We start from the raw sequence: 18202 nt of genomic DNA, 5'->3' as shown, positions 1-18202 counted from the left end.
TAGGGAATAGAGTGCCATTTGGGTCGTGTTCTGTGTATTTAAAAGGCTTATTGTCTCCATTAAGTTATTTTTTTCTTATCACTTATTTATATTTGCATATCTGTACACTCTAACTTCTTTCTGGATGTGAAATAAAATTAACTTATGTTTTAAAAAAAACAAATAATTCAGAGGTGCTACCATATTGAAAAGTCAGTACTAGTGATCATGTGAAATGTTATCATATTGGCATTGATTATAGATTGTTTACACCTAATATCAGCTTTGTGTTACACTAACTAGATGGGGCAGGGTGTGTTACAGTAACTAGATGGGGCAGGGTGGGGTGTGTTACAGTAACTAGATGGGGCAGGGTGGGGTGTGTTACAGTAACTAGATGGGGAAGGGTGGGGTGTGTTACAGTAACTAGATGGGGAAGGGTGGGGTGTGTTACAGTAACTAGATGGGGCAGGGTGGGGTGTGTTACAGTAACTAGATGGGGAAGGGTGGGGTGTGTTACAGTAACTAGATGGGGCAGGGTGGGGTGTGTTACAGTAACTAGATGGGGCAGGGTGGGTGTCACATCCTGACCATAGTAAGATGTTATTTTCTATGGTAGAGTAGGTCAGGGCGTGACAGGGGGTGTTTTGTGTTTTTTTTCTATGTTTTCTATATCTATGTTTAGTTCTAGTTTTCTATTTCTATGTTGTTTGTTTGGGGGTTGATCTCCAATTGGAGGCAGCTGGTCCTCGTTGTCTCTAATTGGAGATCATATTTAAGTAGGGGTTTTTCTTCCTGGGTTTTGTGGGTTATTATATTTTGAGTAGTGTTTGTTTCTCTCTGCGTCACGGTTTGTTGTTTTGTCATATTCAGTTATTTATGTATTGCAAAGTTTCACGGATTAAATAAAAATGTGGAACTACAACCACGCTGCACTTTGGTCTGCTCCTTTCGACAGCTGTGACAGAATAACCCACCACAAAAAGACCAAGCAGCGTGGAAAGGAATGGACCTGGGAAGAAATTCTGGACGGCAAGGGATCCTGGACGTGGGCGGAGATCCAAGCTGGATGGGATCGCCTCCCATGGGAACAGGTGGAGGCAGCGAGAGCAGAGCGGCGACGAGAAGAGGAACTAGCCCGGCAACGAGGCAAGTGCGAGAGACAGACCCCAAAAAATGTTTTGGGGGGGGCACACAGGGAGATTGGCAGAGTCAGGTTGGAGACCTGAGCCAACTCCTCGTGCTTACTGTGGGGGGCGAGTGATCGAGCAAGCACCATGTTATGCTGAGATACGCACTGTGTCGCCAGTGCGCAGCTACAGCCCGGTGCGCTCGGTGCAAGCTCCTCACAGGTGCCGTGCTAGAGTTGGCATTCAGCCAGGAAGGAGTATGCCTGCTCAGCGTTCCTGGTCTCCGGTGCGTCTTCTTGGCCCAGGTTATCCTGCGCCAGCTCTATGCACGGTAGCCCCAGTTCGCCAACACAAACCTGTGCGACCTGTCACAACGCCTCGCGCTTGCCGGGCTACGGGGGTTATCCAGCCAGGACGGGTTGTACCAGCCATAAGCTCCAGATCTCCAGTGCACCTCCACGGCCCAGTATACCCTGTGCCTGCTGTGTGGGGTGGGGTTGTGTGGGAGGTGTGTGGGGTGTGTGTGTATTGGGTGTGTGTGGGAGGTGTGTGTGTTCTGTAGATAACAGTTTGTGCTGTATCAGCTCAGCTGATACCAGTGTGTAGCTGTCATAGCAGCAGAAATTGTTAATATTAAGGGATAGGCCTATAATAAACATTATTATAGCAATGCAAGGGCAATCTGCCTCCAAAATGTACTTTCATATTGCTATATATAACAAAGGGCCATAATAATATGCCTTGGTGTTTACATTTCTATGGACCTAACTACCAAATTGACACATTTCTCCAATAAACAGGGTTCTACAAAAATGTCACTTGAATTTTTTGTTGTTGTAATAAGCGTATGGCTGGACGAGGGTTGAAGTTTAATACTAAATAATAACAATACATTGAATTTGTAACTCGCTGTTCATTGAAAACATGAGGCAGGGTGGGGTGTGTTACAGGGTGGGGTGTGTTACAGGGTGGTGTGTGTGTGTGTGTGTGTGTGTGTGTGTGTGTGTGTGTGTGTGTGTGTGTGTGTGTGTGTGTGTGTGTGTGTGTGTGTGTGTGTGTGTGTGTGTGTGTGTGTGTGTGTGTGTGTGTGTGTGTGTGTGTGTGTGTGTGTGTGTGTGTGTGTGTGTGTTCTCTGCCTGCATTCTAATGTGGTGGCTGTTGTGTGCTCACGTCTGTGTGCATAAGTGGGTGGGCTGTGTGTGTAGGCTGAAGATGTGTTGACAGTCCAAGAGGGGTTGTTTGTGTAACGTGGCAAGGGGTTATCTATCTGGGCATTTTAAGTACAGGGGTCTGCAAAAATGTCCTTTGAAAATGTTTTTGGTAATAAATGTATGGCTGAATGAGGGTTGTAATTTACTATTAAATACTAACAATGCATTGAATTTGTAACACGCTGTTCATTGAAAACAATCTCAAAGTTCTATAGTTAGTGTGTGTGCGCGTATGCGTGCGTGTTCGTAGTCGATGTTCATACTCAGAGAAAGGTATCCCTGCCCACCAGGTGAACTGGGGATGGGTCTGGAATACTCCATTGCTCCTGGTAGACTTGGCCACTAAGTACGGCTTGTTTGAAAGACGGTTTCAGCTGTCGTGGGCAGCCTAGCTGTTTGGAGAAGGAGGTGCTTCCTGTACACTTGAGTGCCACGCATACCTTTGAAATGTTTGGATCCTTTTTTTGTAAATTTGATTGGGGGATTCAAAGTATGCGTCCGTGTGTGTTGAGTTTATGGACCATTGGCAACAGACAGCCACATAATTTTTTCAACCTTTTTTTAACTAGGCAAGTCAGTTAAAAACAAATTCTTATTTACAATGACGGCCTACACGGCCAAACCCGGACCAATTGTGTGCCACCCTATGGGACTCCCAATCACATCCGGGTGTGATGCAGCCTGGATTTGAACCAGGTGCTGTAGTGACGCCTCTTGCACTGAGATACAGTGCCTTAGACCGCTGCACCACTCAGGAGCCCCACTAGTAACACTTGACTTACTATAAGCCACGTGTTTCTAATTGACAGTTCAGTCACATAGCAGACGCTCTCATCCAGAGAAACTTACAGTTAATGCATTAACATAGCTAGGTGAGACAACTACACATCACTGTCGTATCAAGTACATTTTCCCTCAATGAAGTAGCTATGAGCAGTCAGTGATAGTGAGTTATTTAAGAGAGTCTTCAAAAAGGTAGGGTTTCAGATGTTTTCTGAAGATGGGCAGGAACTCCGCTGTCCTGACTTTAGGGGGAAGCTTGTTCCACCATCGGGGTGCCAGGATAGAGAAGAGCTTTGACTGGACTGGGCGGGAGCGGGATAGGAGGGCCAAGAGACCAGCGGTGGCGGGATGGAGTGCTTGGGATGGGGTGTAGGGTTTGAGCACAGCCTGAAGGCAGTTCCCCTTGCTGATCCGTAGGCAGGCACCAGGGTCTTGAAGATGATGCAAGCTTTGACTGGAAGCCAGTGGAGTGTGAGGAGGAATGGGGTGACATGGGAGAACTCAGGAAGGTTGAACACCAGGTGGGCTGTGGCATTCTGGATAAGTTGCAGAGGTTTGATGGCACAATCCATCATTTAGGGATGTCTACATGATGGTTGGTTAGCATGGGGACAGTTTGGAGACATATTATCTGGTTAGATGGTGGGTTAGCATGGGGACAGCTTGGAGTCATATTACCTGGTCAGATGGTTGATTAGCATGGGGACAGTATGGAGACATTATCTGGTCTTATGGTGAGTTAGCATGTTGACAGTTTGAAAACATAATTTAGGATAGATGGTGGGTTAGCATGGGGACTGTTTGGAGACATGATTTAGTCAGATGGTTGATTAGCATGGGGACAGTATGGAGACATTATCTGGTCTTATGGTGAGTTAGCATGTTGACAGTTTGAAAACATAATTTAGGATAGATGGTGGGTTAGCATGGGGACTGTTTGGAGACATGATTTAGTCAGATGGTTGATTAGCATGGGGACAGTATGGAGACATTATCTGGTCTTATGGTGAGTTAGCATGTTGACAGTTTGAAAACATAATTTAGGATAGATGGTGGGTTAGCATGTGGACTGTTTGGAGACATGATTTAGTCAGATGGTGGGTAAGCATGGGGACAGTTTCTAGACATATTATTTGGATAGATGGTGGGTTTGCATGGGGACAGTTTGGACACATCTGGTTAGATGATGGGTTAGCATGGGGACAGTTTGGAGACATATTATTTGGATAGATGGGGACAGTTTGGAGACATATTACCTGGTCAGATGATGGGTTAGAATGGGGACAGTTTGGAGACATATTATCTGGTTAGCTGGTGGGTTAGCATGGGGACAGTTTGGAGACATATTACCTGGTCAGATGGTGGGTTAGTATGGGGACAGTTTGGAGACATTATTTGGATAGATGGGGACAGTTTGGAGACATATTACCTGGTCAGATGATGGGTTAGCATGGGGACAGTTTGGAGACATATTACCTGGTCAGATGGTGGGTTTGCATGGGGACAGTTTGGAGACATTTTATCTGGTTAGATGGTTGGTTAGCATGGGGACAGTTTGGAGACATATTACCTGGTCAGATGGTGGATTTGCATGGGGACAGTTTGGAGACATATTAATTGGTCAGCATGGGGACAGATTGGAAACATATTACCGGGTTAGAAGGTTGGTTAGCATGGGGACAGATTGGAGACATATTTCCTGGTTAGATGGTGGGTCAGCATGGGGACAGTTGGAGACATCTTGTCAGATGGTGGGTTAGCATGGGGACAGTTTGGAGACATTATCTGGTTAAATGCTGGGGACAGCTTGGAGACATTACCTGGTCAGATGGTGGGTTAGCATGGGGACAGTTTGGAGAGATTATCTGGTCTTATGGTGAGTTAGCATGGGGACAGTATAAAGACATATTATCTGGTCAGATGGTTGGTTAGCATGGGGACAGAATGGAGACATTATCTGGTCTTATAGTGAGTTATCATGGGGACAGTTTGAAAACATAATTTAGGATAGATGGTGGGTTAGCATGGGGACAGTTTGGACACATCAGGTTAGATGATGGGTTAGCATGGGGACAGTTTGGAGACATATTATTTGGATAGATGGGGACAGTTTGGAGACATATTATCTGATTAGATGGTTGGGTAGCATGGGGACAGTTTGGAGACATATTAACTGGTTAGCTGGTGGGTTAGCATGGGGACAGTTTGGACACATATTACTAGGTCAGATGGTGGGTTAAAATGGGGACAGTTTGGAGACATATTATCTGGTTAGCTGGTGGGTTAGCATTGGGACAGTTTAGAGACATATTATCTGGTCAGATGGTAAATTAGCATGGGGACAGTTTGGAGACATATTACCTGGTCAGATGGTGGGTTAGTATGGGGATAGTTTGGTGACATATTATCTGGTCAGATGGTGGGTAAGTATGGGGACAGTTTGGAGACATATTAACTGGTTAGCTGGTGGGTTAGCATGGGGACAGTTTGGACACATATTACTAGGTCAGATGGTGGGTTAGAATGGGGACAGTTTGGAGACATATTATCTGGTTAGCTGGTGGGTTAGCATTGGGACAGTTTAGAGACATATTATCTGGTCAGATGGTAAATTAGCATGGGGACAGTTTGGAGACATATTACCTGGTCAGATGGTGGGTTAGTATGGGGACAGTTTGGTGACATATTATCTGGTCAGATGGTGGGTAAGTATGGGGACAGGTTGGAGTCATATTATCTGGTTAGCTGGGGGGTTAGCTTGGGGACAGTTTGGAGACATTATTTTTGTAGATGGTGGGTTAGCATGGGGACAGTTTGGAGACATATTATTTTTGTAGATGGTGGGTTAGCATTGTGACAGTTGGAGACACCTGGTCAGATGGTGGGTTAGCCTGGAGACTGTTTGGAGACATATTATTTTGGTAGATTGTGGGTTAGCATGGGGACAATTTGGAGACATATTATCTGGTCAAATGGTGGGTTAGCATGGGGACATTTTAGAGACATATTGTTTGGATGGATGGGGACAGTGTGGAGACATATTACCTGGTCAGATGGTGGGTTAGCATGAGCACAGTTGGGAGACATATTACCTGGTCCGATGTTGGGTTAGCATTGGGACAGTTTGGAGACATTTTATCTGGTTAGATGGTTGGTTAGCATAGGGACAGTTTGGAGACATATTACCTGGTCAGATGGTGGATTTGCATGGGGGACAGTTTGGAGACATATTACTTGGTCAGATTGTGGGTTTGCTTGGGGACAGTTTGGAGAACATTTCCTGGTTAGAAGGTTGGTTAGCATTGGGGACAGATTGGAGACATATTTCCTGGTTAGATTGTGGGTCAGCATGGGGACAGTTGGAGACATCTTGTCAGATGGTGGGTTAGCATGGGGACAGTTTGGAGACATTATGTGGTCAGATGTTGGGTTAGCATGGGGACAGTTTGGAGACATTACCTGGTCAGATGGTGGGTTAGCATGGAGACAGTTTGGAGACATATTATCTGCTTAGATGGTGGGTTAGCATGGGGACAGTTTGGAGACATTACCTGGTCAGATGGTGGGTTAGCATGGGGACAGTTTGGAGAGATTATCTGGTCTTATGGTGAGTTAGCATGGGGACAGTATAAAGACATATTATCTGGTCAGATGGTTGGTTAGCATGGGGACAGAATGGAGACATTATCTGGTCTTATGGTGAGTTAGCATGGGGACAGTTTGAAAACATAATTTAGGAAAGATGGTGGGTTAGCATGGGGACAGTTTGGAGACATATTAACTGGTTAGATGGTGGGTTAGCATGGGGAGAGTTTGTAGACATTATCTGGTCAGATGGTGGGTTAGTATGGGGACAGTTTGGAGACATTTACTGGTCAGATGGTGGGTTAGCTGGGGACAGTTTGGAGACATCTGGTAGCTGGTGTTAGCATGGGGACAGTTTAGTGACATATTATCTGGTTAGTTTGTGGGTCAGCATGGGGACAGTTTGGAGACATATTACCTTGTTAGATGGTGGGTTAGCATGGGGACAGTTTGGAGACATATTATCTGGTAAGATGGTGGGTTAGCATGGGGACAGTTTGGAGACATATTGTTTGGATGGATGGGGACAGTTTGGAGACATATTACCTGGTCCGATGTTGGGTTAGCATTGGGACAGTTTGGAGACAATATCTGGTTCAATGTTGGGTTAGCATGGGGACAGTTTGGAGACATTATCTGGTCTTATGGTGGGTTAGCATGGGGACAGTAGCTGGGACAGTTTGGAGACATATTACCTGGTCAGATGGTGGGTTAGCATGGGGACAGTTTGGAGACATATCTGGTCAGATGGTGGGTTAGCATGGGGACAGTTTGGAGACATATTACTGGTCAGATGGTGGGTTAGCATGGGGACAGTTTGGACACATCTGGTCAGATGGTGGGTTAGCATGGGGACAGTTTGGAGACATATTATCTGGTCAAATGGTGGGTTAGCATGGGGACAGTTTGGAGACATATTGTTTGGATGGATGGGGACAGTTTGGAGACATATTACCTGGTCCGATGTTGGGTTAGCATTGGGACAGATTGGAGACAATATCTGGTTCAATGTAGGGTTAGCATGGGGACAGTTCAGATGGTGGGTAGCATGGGGACATTTGGAGACATATGGTTAGATGTGGGTAGCATGGGGAATTTTGGAGACATTATTTGGATGATGGGGACAGTTTGGAGACATATTACCTGGTCAGATGGTGGGTTAGCATGGGGACAGTTTGGAGACATATCTGGTCAGATGGTGGGTAAGCATGGGGACAGTTTGGAGACTATTATCTGGTTAGATGGTGGGTTAGCATGGGGACAGTTTGGAGACATATTATCTGGTCAGTTGGTGGGGTAGCATGGGCACAGTTGGGAGACATATTATCTGGTCTGATGTTGGGTTAGCATTGGGACAGTTTGGAGACATTATCTGGTTAGATGCTGGGGACAGTTTGGAGACATATTACCTGGTCAGATGTTGGGTTAGCATGGGGACAGTTTGGAGACATATTACCTGGTCAGATGTTGGGTTAGCATGGGGACAGTATAGAGACATAGTTATCTGGTCAGATGGTGGGTAAGCATGGGGACAGTTTGGAGACATATTATCTGGTCAGATGGTGGGTAAGCATGGGGACAATTTGGAGACATATGGTTAGATAGTGGGATAGCATGGGGACATTTTGGAGACATTATTTGGATAGATGGGGACAGTTTGGAGACATATTATCTGGTCAGATGGTGGGTTAGCATGCGGACAGTTTGGAGACATTATCTGGTCAGATGGTGGGTAAGCATGGGGACAGTTTGGAGACATATTAACTGGTTAGAAGGTGGGTTAGCGTGTGGACAGTTTGGGGAGATATTATTGTTGTAGATGGTGGGTTAGCATGGGGACAGTTTGGACACATCTGGTTAGATGGTGGGTTATCATGGGGACAGTTTGGAGACATTTTATTTGGATAGATTGTGGGTTAGCATGGGGACAGTTTGGACACATCTGGTTAGATGGTGGGTTAGCGTGGGGACAGTTTGGAGACATATTACCTGGTCAGATGGTGGGTTAGCATGGGGATAGTTTGGAGACATATTAATTGGATAGATGGGGACATTTTGGAGACATATTATCTTGTTAGATAGTGGGTTAGAATGGGGACAGTTTGGAGACATATTATCTGGGTAGATGGGGGGGTTAGCATGGGGACAGTTTGGAGACATATTATCTGATTACAAGGTGGGTTAGCATGGGGACAGTTTGAAGACATATTTCCTGGTCAGATGATGGGTTAGCATGGGTACAGTTTGGATACATATTATTTGGATAGATGGTGGGTTAGCATGGGGACAGTTTGGACTCATCTGTTTAGATGGTGGGTTAGCGTGGGGACAGTTTATGAGACAAATTGTTTGGATAGATGGGGACAGTTTGGAGACATATTATCTGGTTAGATGGTGGGTTAGCATGGGGACAGTTTGGACACATATTACCTGGTCAGATGGTGCAGGTTGGCTTGGGGATAGTTTGGAGACATATTACCTGGTCAGATGGTGGGTTAGCATGGGGACAGTTTGGAGACATATCTGGTCAGATGGTGGGTAAGCATGGGGACAGTTTGGAGACATCTGGTTAGATGGTGGGTTAGCATGGGGACAGTTTGGAGACATATTGTTTGGATGGATGGGGACAGTTTGGAGACATATTACCTGGTCAGATTCTGGGTTTGCATGGGGACAGTTTGGAGACATATGGTTAGATAGTGGGATAGCATGGGGACATTTTGGAGGCATTATTTGGATAGATGGGGAGAGTTTGGAGACATATTATCTGGTCAGCTGGTGGGTAAGCATGGGGACAATTTGGAGACATATGGTTAGATAGTGGGATAGCATGGGGACATTTTGGAGACATTATTTGGATAGATGGGGAGAGTTTGGAGACATATTATCTGGTCAGATGGTGGGTTAGCATGGGGACAGTTTGGAGACATTATCTGGTCAGATGGTGGGTAAGCATGGGGACAGTTTGGAGACATATTACCTGGTTAGATGGTGGGTTAGCATGGGGACAATTTGGAGACAATATCTGGTCAGTTGGTGGGGTAGCATGGGCACAGTTGGGAGACATATTATCTGGTTAGATGGTGGGTTAGCATGGGGACAATTTGGAGACAATATCTGGTCAGTTGGTGGGGTAGCATGGGGACAGTTGGGAGACATACTATCTGGTCCGATGTTGGGTTAGCATTGGGACAGTTTGGAAACATTATCTGGTTAGATGCTGGGGACAGTTTGGAGACATATTACCTGGTCAAATGTTGGGTTAGCATGGGGACAGTTTGGAGACATTATCTGGTCTTATGGTGGGTTAGCATGGGGACAGTTGGAGACATCTGGTCAGATGGTGGGTTATTATGGGGACAGTTTGGAGACATTATCTGGTCAGATGGTGGGTAAGCATGGGGACAGTTTGGAGACATATTATCTGGTCAGATGGTGGGTAAGCATGGGGACAATTTGGAGACATATGGTTAGATAGTGGGATAGCATGGGGACATTTTGGAGACATTATTTGGATAGATGGGGACAGTTTGGAGACATATTATCTGGTCAGATGGTGGGTTAGCATGCGGACAGTTTGGAGACATTATCTGGTCAGATGGTGGGTAAGCATGGGGACAGTTTGGAGACATATTAACTGGTTAGAAGGTGGGTTAGCGTGTGGACAGTTTGGGGAGATATTATTGTTGTAGATGGTGGGTTAGCATGGGGACAGTTTGGACACATCTGGTTAGATGGTGGGTTATCATGGGGACAGTTTGGAGACATTTTATTTGGATAGATTGTGGGTTAGCATGGGGACAGTTTGGACACATCTGGTTAGATGGTGGGTTAGCGTGGGGACAGTTTGGAGACATATTACCTGGTCAGATGGTGGGTTAGCATGGGGATAGTTTGGAGACATATTAATTGGATAGATGGGGACATTTTGGAGACATATTATCTTGTTAGATAGTGGGTTAGAATGGGGACAGTTTGGAGACATATTATCTGGGTAGATGGGGGGTTAGCATGGGGACAGTTTGGAGACATATTATCTGATTACAAGGTGGGTTAGCATGGGGACAGTTTGAAGACATATTTCCTGGTCAGATGATGGGTTAGCATGGGTACAGTTTGGATACATATTATTTGGATAGATGGTGGGTTAGCATGGGGACAGTTTGGACTCATCTGTTTAGATGGTGGGTTAGCGTGGGGACAGTTTGGAGACAAATTGTTTGGATAGATGGGGACAGTTTGGAGACATATTATCTGGTTAGATGGTGGGTTAGCATGGGGACAGTTTGGACACATATTACCTGGTCAGATGGTGCAGGTTGGCTTGGGGATAGTTTGGAGACATATTACCTGGTCAGATGGTGGGTTAGCATGGGGACATTTTGGAGACATATCTGGTCAGATGGTGGGTTAGCTTGGGGACAGTTTGGAGACATTCCTGGTCAGATGGTGGGTTAGCATGGGGACAGTTTGGAGACATATTACTGGTCAGATGGTGGGTTAGCATGGGGACAGTTTGGAGACATATCTGGTCAGATGGTGAAGGTTCGCTTGGGGATAGTTTGGAGACATATTACCTGGTCAGATGGTGGGTTAGCATGGGGACAGTTTGGACACATATCTGGTCAGATGGTGAAGGTTATCTTGGGGACAGTTTGGAGACATATTACCTGGTCAGATGGTGGGTTAGCATTGGGACAGTTTGGAGACATATTATCTGGTCAGATGGTGGGTTAGCATGGGGACAATTTGGAGACAGATAATCTGGTCAGATGGTGGGTTAGCATGGGGACAATTTGGAGACAGATAATCTGGTCAGATGGTGGGTTAGCTTGGGGACAGTTTGGAGACATATTACCTGGTCAGATGGTGCAGGTTAGCATGGGGACAGTTTGGAGACATATTACCTGGTCAGATGGTGCAGGTTAGCATGGGGACAGTTTGGAGACATATTATCTGGTCAGATGGTGCAGGTTAGCATGGGGACAGTTGGAGACATATTACCTTGTTAGATGGTGCATGGTGGCTTGGAATTGTTTGGAGACATATTACCTGGTCAGATGGTGGGTGAGCATGGGGACAGTTTGGAGACATTATCTGGTCAGATGGTGGGTAAGCATGGGGACAGTTTGGAGACATATTATCTGGTCAAATGGTGGGTTAGCATGGGGACAGTTTGGACACATCTGGTCAGATGGTGGGTTAGCATGGGGACAGTTTGGAGACATATTATCTGGTCAAATGGTGGGTTAGCATGGGGATATTTTAGAGACATATTGTTTGGATGGATGGGGACAGTTTGGAGACATATTACCTGGTCCGATGTTGGGTTAGCATTGGGACAGATTGGAGACAATATCTGGTTCAATGTAGGGTTAGCATGGGGACAGTTTGGAGACATATTATCTGGTTAGATGGTTGGTTAGCATGGGGACAGTTTGGAGACATATTACCTGGTCAGATGGTGGGTTAGCATGGGGACAGTTTGGAGATATTATCTGGTCAGTTGGTGGGGTAGCATGGGCACAGTTGGGAGACATATTATCTGGTCTGATGTTGGGTTAGCATTGGGACAGTTTGGAGACATTATCTGGTTAGATGCTGGGGACAGTTTGGAGACATATTACCTGGTCAGATGTTGGGTTAGCATGGGGACAGTTTGGAGACATATTACCTGGTCAGATGTTGGGTTAGCATGGGGACAGTATAGAGACATATTATCTGGTCAGATGGTTGGTTAGCATGGGGACAGTTTGGAGACATATTATCTGGTCAGATGGTGTGTAAGCATGGGGACAATTTGGAGACATATGGTTAGATAGTGGGATAGCATGGGGACATTTTGGAGACATTATTTGGATAGATGGGGACAGTTTGGAGACATATTATCTGGTCAGATGGTGGGTTAGCATGCGGACAGTTTGGAGACATTATCTGGTCAGATGGTGGGTAAGCATGGGGACAGTTTGGAGACATATTATCTGGTTAGAAGGTGGGTTAGCGTGTGCACAGTTTGGTGAGATATTATTGTTGTAGATGGTGGGTTAGCATGGGGACAGTTTGGACACATCTGGTTAGATGGTGGGTTATCATGGGGACAGTTTGGAGACATTTTATTTGGATAGATTGTGGGTTAGCATGGGGACAGTTTGGACACATCTGGATAGATGGTGGGTTGGCGTGGGGACAGTTTGGAGACATATTACCTGGTCAGATGGTGGGTTAGCATGGGGATAGTTTGGAGACATATTAATTGGATAGATGGGGACAGCTTGGAGACATATTATCTTGTTAGATAGTGGGTTAGAATGGGGACAGTTTGGAGACATATTATCTGGGTAGATGGGGGGTTAGCATGGGGACAGTTTGGAGACATATTATCTGATTACAAGGTGGGTTAGCATGGGGACAGTTTGAAGACATATTTCCTGGTCAGATGATGGGTTAGCATGGGTACAGTTTGGATACATATTATTTGGATAGATGGTGGGTTAGCATGGGGACAGTTTGGACTCATCTGTTTAGATGGTGAGTTAGCGTGGGGACAGTTTGGAGACAAATTGTTTGGATAGATGGGGACAGTTTGGAGACACATTATCTGGTTAGATGGTGGGTTAGCATGGGGACAGTTTGGACACATATTACCTGGTCAGATGGTGCAGGTTGGCTTGGGGATAGTTTGGAGACATATTACCTGGTCAGATGGTGGGTTAGCATGGGGACAGTTTGGAGACATATCTGGTCAGATGGTGGGTAAGCATGGGGACAGTTTGGAGACATCTGGTTAGATGGTGGGTTAGCATGGGGACAGTTTGGAGACATATTCATTTGGTAGATTGTTGGTTAGCATGGGGACAGATTGGAGACATATTGTTTGGATGGATGGGGACAGTTTGGAGACATATTACCTGTTCCGATGTTGGGTTAGCATTGGGACAGTTTGGAGACCATATCTGTTTGAATGGAGAGTTAGCATGGGGACAGTTGGGAGACATATTACCTGGTCCGACGTTGGGTTAGCATTGGGACAGTTTGGAGACATATTACCTGGTTAGATGGTGGGTTAGCATGGGGACAATTTGGAGACATATGGTTAGATAGTGGGATAGCATGGGGACATTTTGGAGGCATTATTTGGATAGATGGGGAGAGTTTGGAGACATATTATCTGGTCAGATGGTGGGTAAGCATGGGGACAATTTGGAGACATATGGTTAGATAGTGGGATAGCATGGGGACATTTTGGAGACATTATTTGGATAGATGGGGACAGTTTGGAGACATATTATCTGGTCAGATGGTGGGTTAGCATGCGGACAGTTTGGAGACATTATCTGGTCAGATGGTGGGTAAGCATGGGGACAGTTTGGAGACATATTAATTGGATAGATGGGGACAGCTTGGAGACATATTATCTTGTTAGATAGTGGGTTAGAATGGGGACAGTTTGGAGACATATTATCTGGGTAGATGGGGGGTTAGCATGGGGACAGTTTGGAGACATATTATCTGATTACAAGGAGGGTTAGCATGGGGACAGTTTGAAGACATATTTCCTGGTCAGTAATGGGTTAGCATGGGTACAGTTTGGATACATATTATTTGGATAGATGGTGGGTTAGCATGGGGACAGTTTGGACTCATCTGTTTAGATGGTGGGTTAGTGTGGGGACAGTTTGGAGACAAATTGTTTGGATAGATGGGGACAGTTTGGAGACATATTATCTGGTTAGATGGTGGGTTAGCATGGGGACAGTTTGGACACATATTACCTGGTCAGATGGTGCAGGTTGGCTTGGGGATAGTTTGGAGACATATTACCTGGTCAGATGGTGGGTTAGCATGGGGACATTTTGGAGACATATCTGGTCAGATGGTGGGTAAGCATGGGGACAGTTTGGAGACATCTGGTTAGATGGTGGGTTAGCATGGGGACAGTTTGGAGACATATTAATTTGGTAGATTGTTGGTTAGCATGGGGACAGATTGGAGACATATTATCTTTTTAGATAGTGGGTTAGAATGGGGACAGTTTGGAGACATATTATCTGGGTAGATGGGGGGTTAGCATGGGGACAGTTTGGAGACATATTATCTGATTACAAGGTGGGTTAGCATGGGGACAGTTTGAAGACATATTTCCTGGTCAGATGATGGGTTAGCATGGGTACAGTTTGGATACATATTATTTGGATAGATGGTGGGTTAGCATGGGGACAGTTTGGACTCATCTGTTTAGATGGTGGGTTAGCGTGGGGACAGTTTGGAGACAAATTGTTTGGATAGATGGGGACAGTTTGGAGACATATTATCTGGTTAGATGGTGGGTTAGCATGGGGACAGTTTGGACACATATTACCTGGTCAGATGGTGCAGGTTGGCTTGGGGATAGTTTGGAGACATATTACCTGGTCAGATGGTGGGTTAGCATGGGGACAGTTTGGAGACATATCTGGTCAGATAGTGAAGGTTCGCTTGGGGATAGTTTGGAGACATATTACCTGGTCAGATGGTGGGTTAGCATGGGGACAGTTTGGACACATATCTGGTCAGATGGTGAAGGTTATCTTGGGGACAGTTTGGAGACATATTACCTGGTCAGATGGTGGGTTAGCATTGGGACAGTTTGGAGACATATTATCTGGTCAGATGGTGGGTTAGCATGGGGACAATTTGGAGACAGATAATCTGGTCAGATGGTGGGTTAGCATGGGGACAATTTGGAGACAGATAATCTGGTCAGATGGTGGGTTAGCTTGGGGACAGTTTGGAGACATATTACCTGGTCAGATGGTGCAGGTTAGCATGGGGACAGTTTGGAGACATATTACCTGGTCAGATGGTGCAGGTTAGCATGGGGACAGTTTGGAGACATATTACCTGGTCAGATGGTGCAGGTTAGCATGGGGACAGTTTGGAGACATATTACCTGGTCAGATGGTGCAGGTGTAGCATGGGGACAGTTTGGAGACATATTATGTGGTCAGATGGTGCAGGTTGAGCATGTGGGACATTGTTTGGAGACATTTACCTGGTCAGATGGTGGGTTAGCATGGGGACAGTTTGGAGACATATTATCTGGTCAAATGGTGGGTTAGCATGGGGATATTTTAGAGACATATTGTTTGGATGGATGGGGACAGTTTGGAGACATATTACCTGGTCCGATGTTGGGTTAGCATTGGGACAGATTGGAGACAATATCTGGTTCAATGTAGGGTTAGCATGGGGACAGTTTGGAGACATATTATCTGGTTAGATGGTTGGTTAGCATGGGGACAGTTTGGAGACATATTACCTGGTCAGATGGTGGGTTAGCATGGGGACAGTTTGGAGATATTATCTGGTCAGTTGGTGGGGTAGCATGGGCACAGTTGGGAGACATATTATCTGGTCTGATGTTGGGTTAGCATTGGGACAGTTTGGAGACATTATCTGGTTAGATGCTGGGGACAGTTTGGAGACATATTACCTGGTCAGATGTTGGGTTAGCATGGGGACAGTTTGGAGACATATTACCTGGTCAGATGTTGGGTTAGCATGGGGACAGTATAGAGACATATTATCTGGTCAGATGGTTGGTTAGCATGGGGACAGTTTGGAGACATATTACCTGGTCAGATGGTGGGTTAGCATGGGGACAGTATAGAGACATATTATCTGGTCAGATGGTTGGTTAGCATGGGGGCAGGATGGAGACATTATCTGGTCTTATGGTGGGCTAGCATGGGGACAGTTTGGAGACCTAATTTTGGATAGATGGTGGGTTAGCAGGGGGACAGTTTGGAGACATCTGGTTAGATGGTGGTTTATCATGGGGACAGTTTCTAGACATATTATTTGGATAGATGGTGGGTTAGCATGGAGACAGTTTGGACACATCTGGTTAGATGGTGGTTTAGCATGGGGACAGTTTGGAGACATATTATCTGGTTAGATGGTGGTTTAGCTCGGGGACAGTTTGGACACATCTGGTTAGATGGTGGGTTAGCATGGGGACAGTTTGGAGACATATTACGTGGTCAGATGGTGGGTTAGCATGGGGACAGTTTGGAGACATATTATGTGGATAGATGGTGGGTTAGCTTGGAGACAGTTTGGACACATCTGGTTAGATGGTGGTTTAGCATGGGGACAGTTTGGAGACATATTATTTGGGTAGATGGGGACAGTTTGGAGACATATTATTTGGGTAGATGGGGACAGTTTGGACATATATTACCAGGTCAGATGGTGGGTTAGAATGGGGACAGTTTAGAGACATATTATGTGGATAGATGGTGGTTTAGCTCGGGGACAGTTTGGACACATCTGGTTAGATGGTGGGTTAGCATGGGGACAGTTTGGAGACATATTACGTGGTCAGATGATGGGTTAGCATGGGGACAGTTTGGAGACATATTATGTGGAAAGATGGTGGGTTAGCTTGGAGACAGTTTGGACACATCTGGTTAGATGGTGGGTTAGCATGGGGACAGTTTGGAGACATATTAACTGGTTAGATGGTGGGTTAGCATGGGGACAGTTTGTAGACATATTACCTGGTCAGATGGTTGGTTAGCATGGGGACAGTTTGGAGACATATTATCTGGTCAGATGGCTGGTTAGCATGGGGACAGTTTGGAGACATGTTATCTTGTCAGATGGTGCAGGTTAGCATGGGGACAGTTTGGAGACATATTATCTGGTCAGATTGTGGGTTAGCATGGGGACAGTTTGGAGACATATTATCTGGTCAGATGGTGGGTTAGCATGGGGACAGTTTGGAGACATATTACCTGGTCAGATTGTGGGTTAGAATGGGGACAGTTTGGAGACATATTATCTGGTCAGATGGTGGGTTAGCATGGGGACAGTTTGGAGACATATTATCTGGTCAGATTGTTGGTTGGCTTGGTGATAGTTTGGAGACATATTACGTGGTCAGATGGTGGGTTAGCATGGGGACAGTTTGGAAGCTCAACGTACAGTGGACTTTGTCTTTCAGACCTTTGTGTTCCTGGCCGTTCACCCCCCAAGTCATGCTACACATATTCTGTACTTTCACCTGGGTGACTGAGTTTTCTTCCATAGAACTAACTACAGAAAAGGGAATCTAAAAAGCAGTGTTTATTTACTGACAGATCACTGTGTGCAAAGACCAGTTGTGAAACACAGTCCCAGGGTCCAAATGAAAGAGAGAATAGAGAGAGAGGCGGAGAAACAGAGGGAGAGAGAGAGAGAGAGACAGACAGAGAGGCGGAGAGACAGAGAGAGAGAGAGAGAGAGAAACAGACAGACAGACAGACAGACAGACAGACAGACAGACAGACAGACAGACAGACAGACAGACAGACAGACAGACAGACAGACAGACAGACAGACAGACAGAGAGAGAGAGAGAGAGAGAGAGAGAGAGAGAGAGAGAGAGAGAGAGACAGAGAGATGTCAGCTAATGATTGACAGATTCCACAATAGTATAAAGGAGCTCTGCATTTCTCCATTCCTCGGCTCAATCGCTAGATCCCGTCCTCC

This window comes from Salmo salar, chromosome 01 (assembly GCF_965601325.2).
Source record: "Salmo salar chromosome 01, fSalSal1, whole genome shotgun sequence".
In the NCBI taxonomy this organism is placed as follows: domain Eukaryota; kingdom Metazoa; phylum Chordata; class Actinopteri; order Salmoniformes; family Salmonidae; genus Salmo; species Salmo salar.
Note: the sequence above shows the minus strand (reverse complement) of the source record.